General features: G+C 37.9%; 1 protein-coding gene across 1 annotated transcript in view; it reads left to right on the top strand.

Annotated features, from left to right (window-relative positions):
- The window catches only part of Moca-cyp (nuclear cyclophilin protein Moca-cyp), a 321,526-nt gene that overhangs the window by 145,421 nt on the left and 163,605 nt on the right, over positions 1-12,500 (top strand). The window lies entirely within an intron of this gene.

Here is a 12,500-nt window from a genome sequence, read left to right as displayed (position 1 = left end):
TAAACTATTAACAACGTCAAAACAGATATGTCATATATAAACTATTAACAACGTCAAAACAGATATGTCATATATAAACTATAAAAAGACTCGTGTCAGTCTAGTCAAAATAAAATCATTTGCTGCAACTTTGAACTTTTGAAGTTATACTAATTCAACTACCCGATTAGGAAGATCATTCCAAAACTCGGTCACAGCTGGAATAAAACTTCTAGAATACTGTGTAGTATTGAGCCTCATGGTGGAGAAGGCCTGGCTATTAGATTTAACTGCCTGCCTAGTATTACGAACAGGATAGAATTGTCCAGGGAGATCTGAATATAAAGGATGGCCAGAGTTAGGAAAAATCGTATGCAACATGCATAATGAACTATTTGAACGACGGTGCCAAAGATTAATATCTAGATCAGGCATAAGAAATTTAATAGACCGTAAGTTTCTGTCCAACAAATTCACACTCAAATTCAAATTAAAAAAAGTTTATTGACATATAGATACATTAAATGTGATGTAATGGGATGCTAATGCATCCCCAACTAAACTTATTACAATGCTCCTTTATCTATTCCAGGAAAACCTAGGAAACTTGTTAACAATTTTTTTTGTGATATTATTTAAGACAAAGCAAACTTGCTCAGTAACACTATTAATAGAAACATTTCTAAATTCCCTAAGTTTATCACATTCTAACATATAATGATGTAGAGTATGCGAGTATGCTAGTATGCTTCACCACACAATCTACAATATATTGCCAACAATGATTATACCCCAACCTCATTCTCATAACAAAAGTATCAACTTTAGAAAGGACCTTGCCGTATGTAACATTAGTATTTTCAGTAACAAGCAAATAATGCCTCATACTGACGCTGCCCTCTTCCAAGATCTTTTAAAACCTTTTCTGTCCCCCAAACCTCTCTTTTTATTCTCATTCCTCTTTTTATTCTGTTAAGGCTCATAGAGGTTTCTATGTCAATGTCAGGCTTTCTTGTGGCCTCCTTGGCCAGATTGTCGGCAACTTCATTTAATGAAATACCAATATGAGACGGAACCCAATAGAACTCTACAGTTATTCCTTTCTCCTGAAGCCGACAAACCAACCCTTTACAAAGAACAACCACCTCGCATATTAGTGGGTGTTTTGCTATTTAAGGCTAACAAAGCATTCTGGGAATCAACGAATACAAATATATCCTTTGTTTCATTAACTACCATTTTGAGACCCTCATGTATAGCATGTAACTCTGCTACCGTAGACGATGTTTCATCTTCAATCTTCTTAGACATCATTTCATCCACACTAACATAATTTTCATAATATTCACGTACCACCACACCACAACCAGCTTTATTACCCTTCACAGAGCCATCACAATATATATGAATGGTATTACACTTGGGTAACATGTTAAATTTACTAAGAAAGTATTGTCTTAACACACATTTATTACATTCCCTCTTTTTATAGTTCAACTTGCTTATACATATATTTAACCTACAACATAACCATGGTTTTGGACACATTACTCTTTCCAATTGAACACAATATTTAACAACGTCATATTTTAACAATATTCTATATAGTTTTCTCAAATGAACATTAGGTTTATTCGAGATTCTACGGTTACCAGACATCATATCAATAGCCACTTTTAAAAACTCTTCACCTCTCCTTATACTTCGGACAACCGCTGCACAGACTATTTCTTGAACTCTTACAGAGATACTTGGAAGGTTCAACTCCATTCTCATGATCTCTGTGCGCGTACTCATGGTACAACCTAGCATTAGGCGCATTGCTTTATTTTGTATTATTTCTAACTTCTTTAATTCTCTCTCCGGATAGCAGATTAGCACTGGGGCTGCATAATCAATAACCGAACGAACTGTGCTTATGTACATCATTAGCAATACAGGTATACCGGCAGCATTGCCTCGGTTAGCCAATATCTGCAAAGGTTTTAATCTTGCCAGACAAATATTTCTAACATAATTTACTTCATCCATACTTTTGTGAAAGCCAATATACATACCAAGATATTTATAAGTTCCTACCTTTTCCAGCTGCCACCCATTAAATGATATCTCATTTTCAATTGGAGAACGTGACTGAATTTTACTTTTATTCTCATTAACAACTAATCCCATGTGCAAGCATAAATTATGTTGTTCAGTTAAAGCCTCTTTCAAAACTAACTCATTTGTGCACTGGATCATTGTCATCAGCGTAAATTACAACCTCTGTGCCACTAGGAAAAGAATGCCTTGCAATACGATCCATTGATACATTAAACAGAGTTGGGCTTAATACTCCCCCCTGTGGCGTACCCAATTCCATATCCATTTCTTCAGATTCATGCCCTTGAATCCAAACCTTAGCCCTTCTTTCACTTAAGTAGCTTTCAATCCACCTTAGCAATGATCCCTTTATACCCTTATTTACAAGCTCTTCGAGTATTACATCTTTATTTGCCCTGTCAAATGCTCCTTTGAGATCTATGAATGCCCTGCATTTTACACTGCTATTGCACAGCACTCTTAAAACACAATCTGTTGTACATTTTCCTTTGATAAAACCATATAGATTTTGAGAGAATTGATCACCAATAACAAATGGTAATCTATTAAGAATCATTCTTTCCATTAATTTGCATATGCATGATGTTAATGATATAGGTCGATATTCTCCATTACTCTTAGGTACAGGTACAAGCAATGCCAGTTTCCATTTAATGGGTAATTTACCATTTTCAAAACAAAGATTGATCAAATCCAGTAGTGGGCTATCTTCCATCATTATAAGACAATTAATTATATCGTATGTTACCCCATCTTCCCCAGGAGCAGTCGACCCACCTTTTTTAATTCTCGACAACAATTCATCTTTCGTAAAGGGCAAACTAGTCTCATCCACCATATCTATTTGCATTTTTACTAACTGTCGTCTCTTTGAACGACGGTTACGTAAACTAGCCTGAACATTGTTTGGTAAATTTCTAAAGCTGGAGGCAGCTGCCCATTTCTTCATTAGCTCATTTGCCATTCCTCTTGGGTCATGAGGTGTAATATTTTTCCTTCTGACCCCTCTTACTTTATTTACAGCATTCCATACACCACTTTGGGACTTCATAAAAGATACCTCCTCTAAAAACCGGTCCCAGTATTTTCCTCTTACTTTTTTTCGTATTTCAGAAGTACCTTCTGCAATTTGTATCATCGTCTCTCTACTATTTACATCATTAGGATTCATATTCCACTTCCTTTGTGCTTTCCTTAAAAGATTGTTCCAACCCTTTATTTTGTCATCAGAATACTTTGCTTTTTTAGAATTTATGATGGGACAGTTCTCCTTGTTCGCCTTCTCGTGCAATATAGAGTATTACTTTAAGCAAATCGTCCAAAAACACATTCACATCATTTCCATGTCCATTCATATATTTGTAGTCCTTATACCACTCGGCAACCTTAGTCATAAATGTAACCTTCTCATCATTCTTGATACTTAATCTTTTCCGTTTGTGACTGTAAGTTGTCTTTTGTATATCTACTCACCTCTAAAGCAAAATGGTCACTTACTAAGTTGGCAACAACTGAAGCCAAAGCTTTATACTCAGACATATTAAATAGCAGGGCGTAGTCAATTCTCCCACCTCTCACATGAGTGGGGTCTTTATTCCCCAAAACACAAATGTGACCAAAAGAATTAACCATACTGTTCATGACAAACCCATTTTTATTTGAACCCCTATTATTTTCAAAACTTTATGCTGAGCATTAAGATCACCCAGTAGTAAACACTTTTCAAAAATACATGCAGGAAAACTTTCAATATTCAGCATATCGCTATGAACATACACATTAATAATATATATATAACAATCATTAACATACACAATATCAAGGAAACAAACTCTGTGCCATTAACCCGAGAACACAAACCTTCCTTTAGAGGAACACAAGCACAAACCTGGGGTGTAGCGAACCCCAATCTTTGGATCAATAAAACTCAGTTTTCCTTTCATGTAATCTTATTTTTGAAATATGAAACACAAACTAGACTTATTCAGCTTTCTTTTGATATGTAAACTAAATTGAAAAAAAACATTTTCTTGTAATAAAATTAATAAAAATAAAACTTTGAATTTTCAATTTTTTCCCGAAAAAAAAAATTATATATTAAAAAAAATTTCTTTAGAGAAACGGGCTTCCTGCCATGGTGAAATGAATCCTTCTTCCATCCCCTCAGCAGCCCTCAGCATTCTGGCACCACATCTCACTGTAATATGGAGAGACAAAAAAGGGTCAAAATTTAGGACAGTAAAATTATGATATTTTGATCTTATCACTCGTTACTCCTCTGAAAACTTACTAAATACTTAGTAATTGATGTTTAGAGGGTGTATTAAAGATGTGTGATGATATATCATGTTATATACCAAGCCTGTGTACGTATTTGATCTACCAGACTGTTTGTTGTTATATATATATATATATATATATATATATATATATATATATATATATATATATATATATACATACATATATACATACATATACATATACAGTGGCCGCAAATGAAATACGGGTAATTACTTACCACAAGTGGGATTTGCACACAGGTCGTTGACATTTCAGGCACCTGATGCGTGTCTTCTGGTCTTGAGAGCGGGGGCACTCAGCACAGCGTACCTGAGGGTAGTTACATTGGGCAAGTACTTGGCCAGTTGGGTACTGTGTGTTGACTACTGATGAAGTATTGCAGACAGTAGTTATCAATGTTCTTAGGTTCCGTGGGAGAGTGGCACTCGACAACCTCTTCTCAGCCCATGGCCGTATGAATGATCTTGCAAGACGTAGCATGAAGCGACGGCGTTCTGGAAACTTGGTAACTCCTGTCGTCTCTAGGTGTGCTGTGTACAGTACCTTTGCATTGATAATAGCAGCATTCACCATCCAGTAAAAGATACAAAGTGGCCATATTTTAGTTTTCCGGTTGCAAGAGTACAGGGCACACATCCCATCAAATGCATCAACTCCTCCTTTGGTGCGGTTATAAAATTCTATAATCTCAGGTTTTCCGTTCTCTTGCAGGACTGGCTGGCTATTCATAGATGAGAGCAAGAGGACTAACTTCTTAGCTGTCTTTCCTACTGGAGGCACATATGAAACCAGGGTCATCTCTTTTGTGAAGAGAAAGGCACTTGATCCAGGTTCACGATTATCTTTGGTCTTTATCTTCTCTGGTAGTTCTCACTTGTTTGCCTTCACCGTTCCAACCAAGGTCATTCCACAGTTTTGCAGAAGATCAGCGACAAGTCCTACGAAGGTGAACCAATTATCTGTGGTCACATTTCTGTTTGTCATGTGGTATGCCTTTGTGAGCTCCTTAGTATAATAATGGCCCAGTCCTACTCCAGCTGAGGGCCGTATATTATCCTTTCCGAGGTACGGGATACTTCCTAGCAGGTATGTACTCTTGCAATCATTTATGTTAACCAACTTTATGCCATACTTGGCTGGCTTACTTGGGATGTACATCCTGAATGAACATTTTCCACGAAATCCTACCAACTGTTCATCAACACACAGATTCTCACAGGGTGTATAGTGCCTTTCACACTTCTCCATAAATTTATCAAATAGTTCCCGGATAGGTGCAAATCTGTCAGTTTCTCTTCTCATCTCTCTTGTCTGTGGGTCATCAAAGCGTAAACAGTCAAGTATAAACTCAAAACGAGCCTGCGACATAGCAGCACGGTAAAGTGCCGCACCGATGTCAACAGACCACATGTCACAGGTTGACATATGGCTATCCTTTTGGCATCCCGAAAATATTAGCACCCCAATGAATGCTCTTAGCTCCTCCCGTTCCACATTTTTATGTGTTGATGTTTTCTTCGTGTACTTACTGGCTACAATCTCCATCCTCTTGTTTGTCCACTGACAGACTATATCCAGAAATGAATCTTCAAGGAATAAGTTAAAGCACTCCTCTGGGGAATGACAAGCTTGTGCTTCAGCATTTGGTCCGGGTCTACCGGCGACAATGTTTCTGGCTGCACGGTTGGTACTTGACTGCGGATGGGTACACCATCTGAACCCATGCTTTGCATCCAAAGTAGCAGTATCAAACGATACTATAGGTGGAACTGGAACATCAACTTCAGCTTGTCTCCTACGTCTCCCACGACCACTGGCTGCAGGGGTGGAAGGGGCAGCAGAAGAAGAGTTGGCTGCAATAGACACATCACTACTAGGTCCAGCTATAGGGGAAGAAGGAGAAGGTATATCAACTAAGGTGGAAGAGGTACTATCAACTGGATAGATTCCAGGGTTTGGTCCAACAATACGGGTTTTTTTCTTTGGGGTCGATGTGCTACGTGTTTTTCTGGTAGTTCCCTTCTTTTTCTTCAGTCTTTTTTCAGCATCCTCTGACCCTTCAACGTTGTCACTGGACTCACTATCACTACATGACGGGACATAATCCTTATCATAATCACTGTCATACATCAACTCTAGTTCTATCTGATCCTGATCCTCCACCTCCTCATCACTAGCGGTCATTTCATCATCATGTATGTTGGTTCCAAGTCCTTCATTATCAACTGCCTCCTCATCTTCATCTAAGTTTGACAAGGCACCAGTCGCATTCATCATATGTTCTAACTCATCATCTGTTAATGTTTTTTTCTTTGACATTTTCACAGTTTTTGGGACACTTTTATTTTAGACTTCCACTTATTTTATTGTCTGTTTGTTTTTTTGTAAATAGAACCTGAAACTTATTCATTTATGCCTGGAAAGAAATGTAAATAATTATCATAATCACTGTCATACATCACTTTTATTTTAGAATTCCACTGATTTTATTGTCTGTTTGTTTTATTGTAAATAGAACCTGAAACACATTTATTTATGCCTGGAAAGAAATGTAAATAATTATCATAATCACTGTCATACATCACTTTTATTTTAGAATTCCACTGATTTTATTGTCTGTTTGTTTTATTGTAAATAGAACCTGAAACACATTTATTTATGCCTGGAAAGAAATGTAAATAATTATCATAATCACTGTCATACATCACTTTTATTTTAGAATTCCACTGATTTTATTGTCTGTTTGTTTTTATTGTAAATAGAACCTGAAACACATTTATTTATTCCTGGAAAGAAATGTAAATAATAATTATTATTATTAGTAGTAGTAGTAGTAGTAGTAGTAGTAGTAGTAGTAGTAGTAGTAGTAGTAGTAGTAGTAGTAGCAGCAGCAAAAATTTTAGCACTTACTAAGGGAATTGGGATAAACAATATAGTACAAAACTATATAACTGGGGTGGGATGGACCCCAGTAGCCTGACATATAACACAAACCTGGGGTGGTAGTAGTAGCAGCAAAAATTTTAACACTTACTAAGGGAATTGGGATAAGCAATATAGTACAAAACTATATAACTGGGGTGGGATGGACCCCAGTATCCTGACATATAACACAAACCTGGGGTGGTATACACCCCAGTATGTCATAAAGTGGGGTGTTATACACCCCATGTACACCTTAAAACACATATGTGGGGTGTGGGTCACCCCATGACATATAGTACTGGAACACTAATGTGGGGTGTGCTGCACCGAAAACAAGAATAACAACAACAACAAGAACACCACCAGACACACATGTGCACCCCCTCCTAGGGCAACCTTGAGACTAACCCAGCAAGGAATGCTGATCTACTCTGGTGTTGTTCTCTAGGCTTGCAGGTAATTCAAATCTTTGATATCCTGACAACTGAAAGCCAGCACCATTTACCCCTACTTCCTGCAAAGCAACTACGTCAGGATTGCAAGACAAAACTTGTGCATGAATATCAGTTGCCCTTTTACTTAGACTATTTATATTCCATGATAAACATTTAAGTCTAGAAACATCCATTACGACTTATATTTATTTGTTCCCTAAAACATTTTGCTTTCGTAATTACGTTAATCCGAAGCTCATCATTTGGCTCTTCCATATATTTCAAAACTGCATCCAGCAATAAGGCCACATTATGAACCTGATTTCTGTATGAATCCTCTTTCCCTGCTTGACAATCATCCTTTGAAATGTGTTTCCTGTCAATAACTACATCAGCAGCGTGGACCTCAACCTCACTGTAACCCAAGGGGCGATTATCTTTAGCAGGTGTACTTCTCACACCCTGATCAATCTCGGAGAATATACCTTTCACCTTGCTGATCTTATCGATCTGACCTTGCATTGTTAAAATTATCTTCTTAAGTTCATTTACTTCTAATCGAAGATCGCTTATTGCATCATTATGTTCTTTACTCCTGCGTTCCCATACATTAACAACTGGAGCTGCTGGACTATTTGAGTCTAAACAATTCTCAGGTATCTTTGGTGAAGAGCTTAATACCTTTGCTACTCCAAATGATGGTTTTCTCTTGCATAACCATGAATTTGCGTTATGCTCTTCTCCACAATTGCAACACTTAGGAATAATCTGAACTTTATCCCTAATTTTCTGCAGACATTCTTTTGAGTCAGGGGGCTTGCTGCAGAACCTACACCTGAAATCATTTTGACACTTATATGCTAAATGCCCCCATTTACTACATTTATAGCACATGGTCGAAGGCTCATTAAACACAGATACCCTTCTATAGCCAATACAAGAAACAAAAATCTTATCTGGAACTTCACCTCTAATTAGCGCTATCGCCTGAGGTTTAGGACACACCTCACCCCCTTGCTTGACTTCTCTACGCTTAGCCCACACAATTCGCTCATCATGTAATATAAGTTCAAGATCCAAACACAATGGAATGCCAAAAATAATTATTTTGGTTAATTTTCCTTCCTCCTTAGGTTTTTCCAAAACAAACCCATCAAACCCAGCAGTAGTTAAATACTTCACACCCTTCTCATCTTTAACAGTTACAAATTCTCTATATTTCCCTTCCTTGAACAACACTTCAAACTCAGGGTGATTCTTGTATAGTTTAAATGTCCAAAGCAGTTTGTTATAATTAATCTCAAGTGAACGTGGAAAATACAATCGCTTCCTTCCAGTAACATTATTCAGGCTCGCCTGATCTTTTTTATCCTCATCTAAAGAGACATCGCTATTTTGCAATAAAAGTTCACTTTCACTCACCTTTTTCCTCTTGTTAACCAAACCAAGGGCATTACTTTTCGTGCAAATAATTGTTGAAGGTCCTTGTTCTTCGACTCCTTGTGAACTTTCCTTGTTTTTCCTCTTCTTTTTCTTCTTTGACATCCTAAAAGGCTCCTTCTTATGATCAGACTCACTACTCGACAAGCTAAATCCTCCCGCACAACGGCTTCATCCACAATTATCTCTTCATCCGAAATCATACCAGTTGTTCATCGACATGGAATTCGTAAACCAGATCTTAAGATAGTTCGATTCAGCGTTATCTGAGTATTGGAACCAAGGGAGCAGCAGTGGAACACGTCCAACTAGTACAGAGGCTCGAGGTCTAGTCTGTCCAACAAATTAAGATGAGAATCAGCAGCTGAAGACCAGACAGGAGAACAATACTCAAAATAAGGTAGAATGAAAGAATTTAAAACACTTCTTCAGAATAGATTGATCACCGAAAATCTTTATATATATATATATATATATATATATATATATATATATATATATATATATATATATATATATATATATATAATGTATATATATATGTATATGTATATGTATATATATATATATATATATATATATATATATATATTTATATATATATACATATATATGTATATATATATATATTTATATATATATATGTATATATATATATATATATATTTATATATATATGTATATATATATGTATATATTTATATATATATATACATATATATGTATATATATATATTTATATATATATATGTATATATATATATATATATATTTATATATATATGTATATATATATATATATATATTTATATATATATGTATATATATATATATATATTTATATATATATGTATATATATATGTATATATTTATATATATATATATATATATATATATATATATATATATATATATATATATATATATATATTAGATTAGGATAATGTGGTGAAGGGGTTTGCTTATTGCCATGATCAGCAAAGATGTACTCGTCAGGGCCACCCATACCATGCTGGTTTGCTGTGAGCGATTGGACGAAAATGTCCCACTGTCACTAATCAACACTGACCAGCGTGTTGATGAAAATTGGCAAAACTCCGGGAATGAATTGACATGTTTGCATTTGTTGTTGTTGTTGATATAATTAAGCGGCTTCCTCTAACAGGGTTGGTTCCAGTAACTAATGAGCAGTCTGTACTGCACGAGTTTCACTCGTGCTCATACACTGTAACAGTATTTTTTATTTTAATGCATATCTCGCTCTACACTTCACTGTTAGCACAACCTGTTTAAGCCTGTATTTTCAGGAATTATTTTGTTTGAATTTTTGTGAGCTTATCCTGAACCTGATGTATATAAACTCATAATCTGTTGAAATAAAGTTAGTTGCGTTCACCTCGGCTCTCGGTTACAACCTATGGCTCACTCTCACATTGGTGCCCATTGGAGTGTCCAACTTCCTCCCGCCTTCCCGTTCACTGCTGTATCTTACAGTTTGATGATGCCACCTTCAGACCCTGACTCTCCTATCAACACCACTCCCATGAAACTAATGCCCTTCGCTAGTACAGAAGCATTCGCCTGATTTCAGCACGCAGAGGTCTAATTGCGCACGAAGAGCCTAACTTGCTCTAGCACCAAAGCAGAATGTTCTCGCGTTGATCCCCGAGGAGACACCCGGAAATCTCTGATTAACTTTGCAAATAGGGGACACCCCATTAGCGTAAGACGCCCTTAAAACATACCTCCTGGTGCAGTACTTGCCATCGCCAGCCGCCTGTATAGCCAAACTTTTTCAGCTCTATCAACAACCGTTGGGGAACTAAAAGGCTTCGCTGCCCTGAGGGAAATGACCGGCATCGCTGGCCTGCAACCTTCCGATCCTTGTGAGGCGAACCTATTTCGGGCCTTTTGGGTACTTTTGCTTACCCGAGCCTGTATGCACTGCCATACCCGATGTCGATATTTTGCCCATGAAGGACCTGATGACCAAAGTGGACCACCTTAGGGGCAGTCACTTCACCACCTTGAAGACCTCCATCAACTTCGCCACTCCTGATGAAGAGTGCAACTATTCAACATCGATCGAAGCCGACGCGAATGCGGTAGGACACAGAAGCCTACCCCATGACGTGCTGGAGCGGTGACAAACCCGCCCACCACCCATCACTCACTCACGCCCCAACCAACGACTTCTACAGCAACTTACGCCCATCAGCCACAGTTATACTTCTACCACTCCAGATTCAGGGCTGCTGCAAAGAAATGTGAGAATGGTTGTCAGTGGCCAAAAAACTTGCAAGTAGGTCATCGCTTGTGCCGGTAGCCCCCCTGTCACTAATCTTTTGTTTTTACATGATGCAGATACGGTTGTACGAGTTTTGGTAGACACAGGTGTCTGCTATTCTTTTCTGCCAAGGCCTTTATCCAGGACACAACGTAGTCTGTCTAAGTCTGCCGACGTATCCCTGGAAGCTGCCAACGGATCTTCGATACCCACCTCCAGTTACGAAACCCTCACATTATTGTTTGGAAGTGCCAAATATAATTGAAAGTTTCTCGTTGCTGACGTCGCATTGCCAATCTTCGGTGCGGATTTTCTTTCGCATTTCCACCTCCTGGTTGATGTCGCTCACTGACGGTTAGTCAACGCAGAAACTTACTCGTCCACACCTCTTTGATCTGTCCCCTCCGACCTCACTCTTCACATTAACACACCCACGGATGCCTACACCCACCACCTCGCGTCATACTTGGAAGTTTTCCATCCAGAACTTCATAAATGTCCAGGGTTCCCACCAAACATGGTATTTATCACCATATGAAGATGATGAGGCCTCCAGTGTTCGCCAGATTCATGTGTCTGGTATCAGATCGTTTGGCAGCCGCTAAACAAACGTCCACCAAAATGGAAGAAATGGGCCTTTGCAAAATTCCTCGAGCCTATGGGTGTCACCCTTACACATTGTCCTAAAGAAAGATGGCTCTGCATCTGTGCGGGGATTACAGATCACAACCCCCTCCCAAACATCGTCGACATGACCTCCTACTCACACAAAGTGAAGGTTTTCTTCACATTCAACTTCCTGAAGGGGTATTATCAGGTGCCCATGAACCAAGAAGACATCCCCAAGACCACCATCACCTTCGGCACATACATCTTCAATTACTCTTGTTTTGGCCCTTATAATGTTAGGGCCACTTTTTAATGCCTAATGGATGGGGTCTTAGGGAACCTCCCCTTCTGTGTATGTTAAGTGGACAACATACTTGTGTTCTTTTCCTTCAAAGAGGAACACCTCCATCACCTACGC

This window comes from Palaemon carinicauda, chromosome 24, assembly GCF_036898095.1.
Source record: "Palaemon carinicauda isolate YSFRI2023 chromosome 24, ASM3689809v2, whole genome shotgun sequence".
Classification (NCBI taxonomy): domain Eukaryota; kingdom Metazoa; phylum Arthropoda; class Malacostraca; order Decapoda; family Palaemonidae; genus Palaemon; species Palaemon carinicauda.
This window is presented reverse-complemented; position numbering and strand designations above follow the sequence as displayed.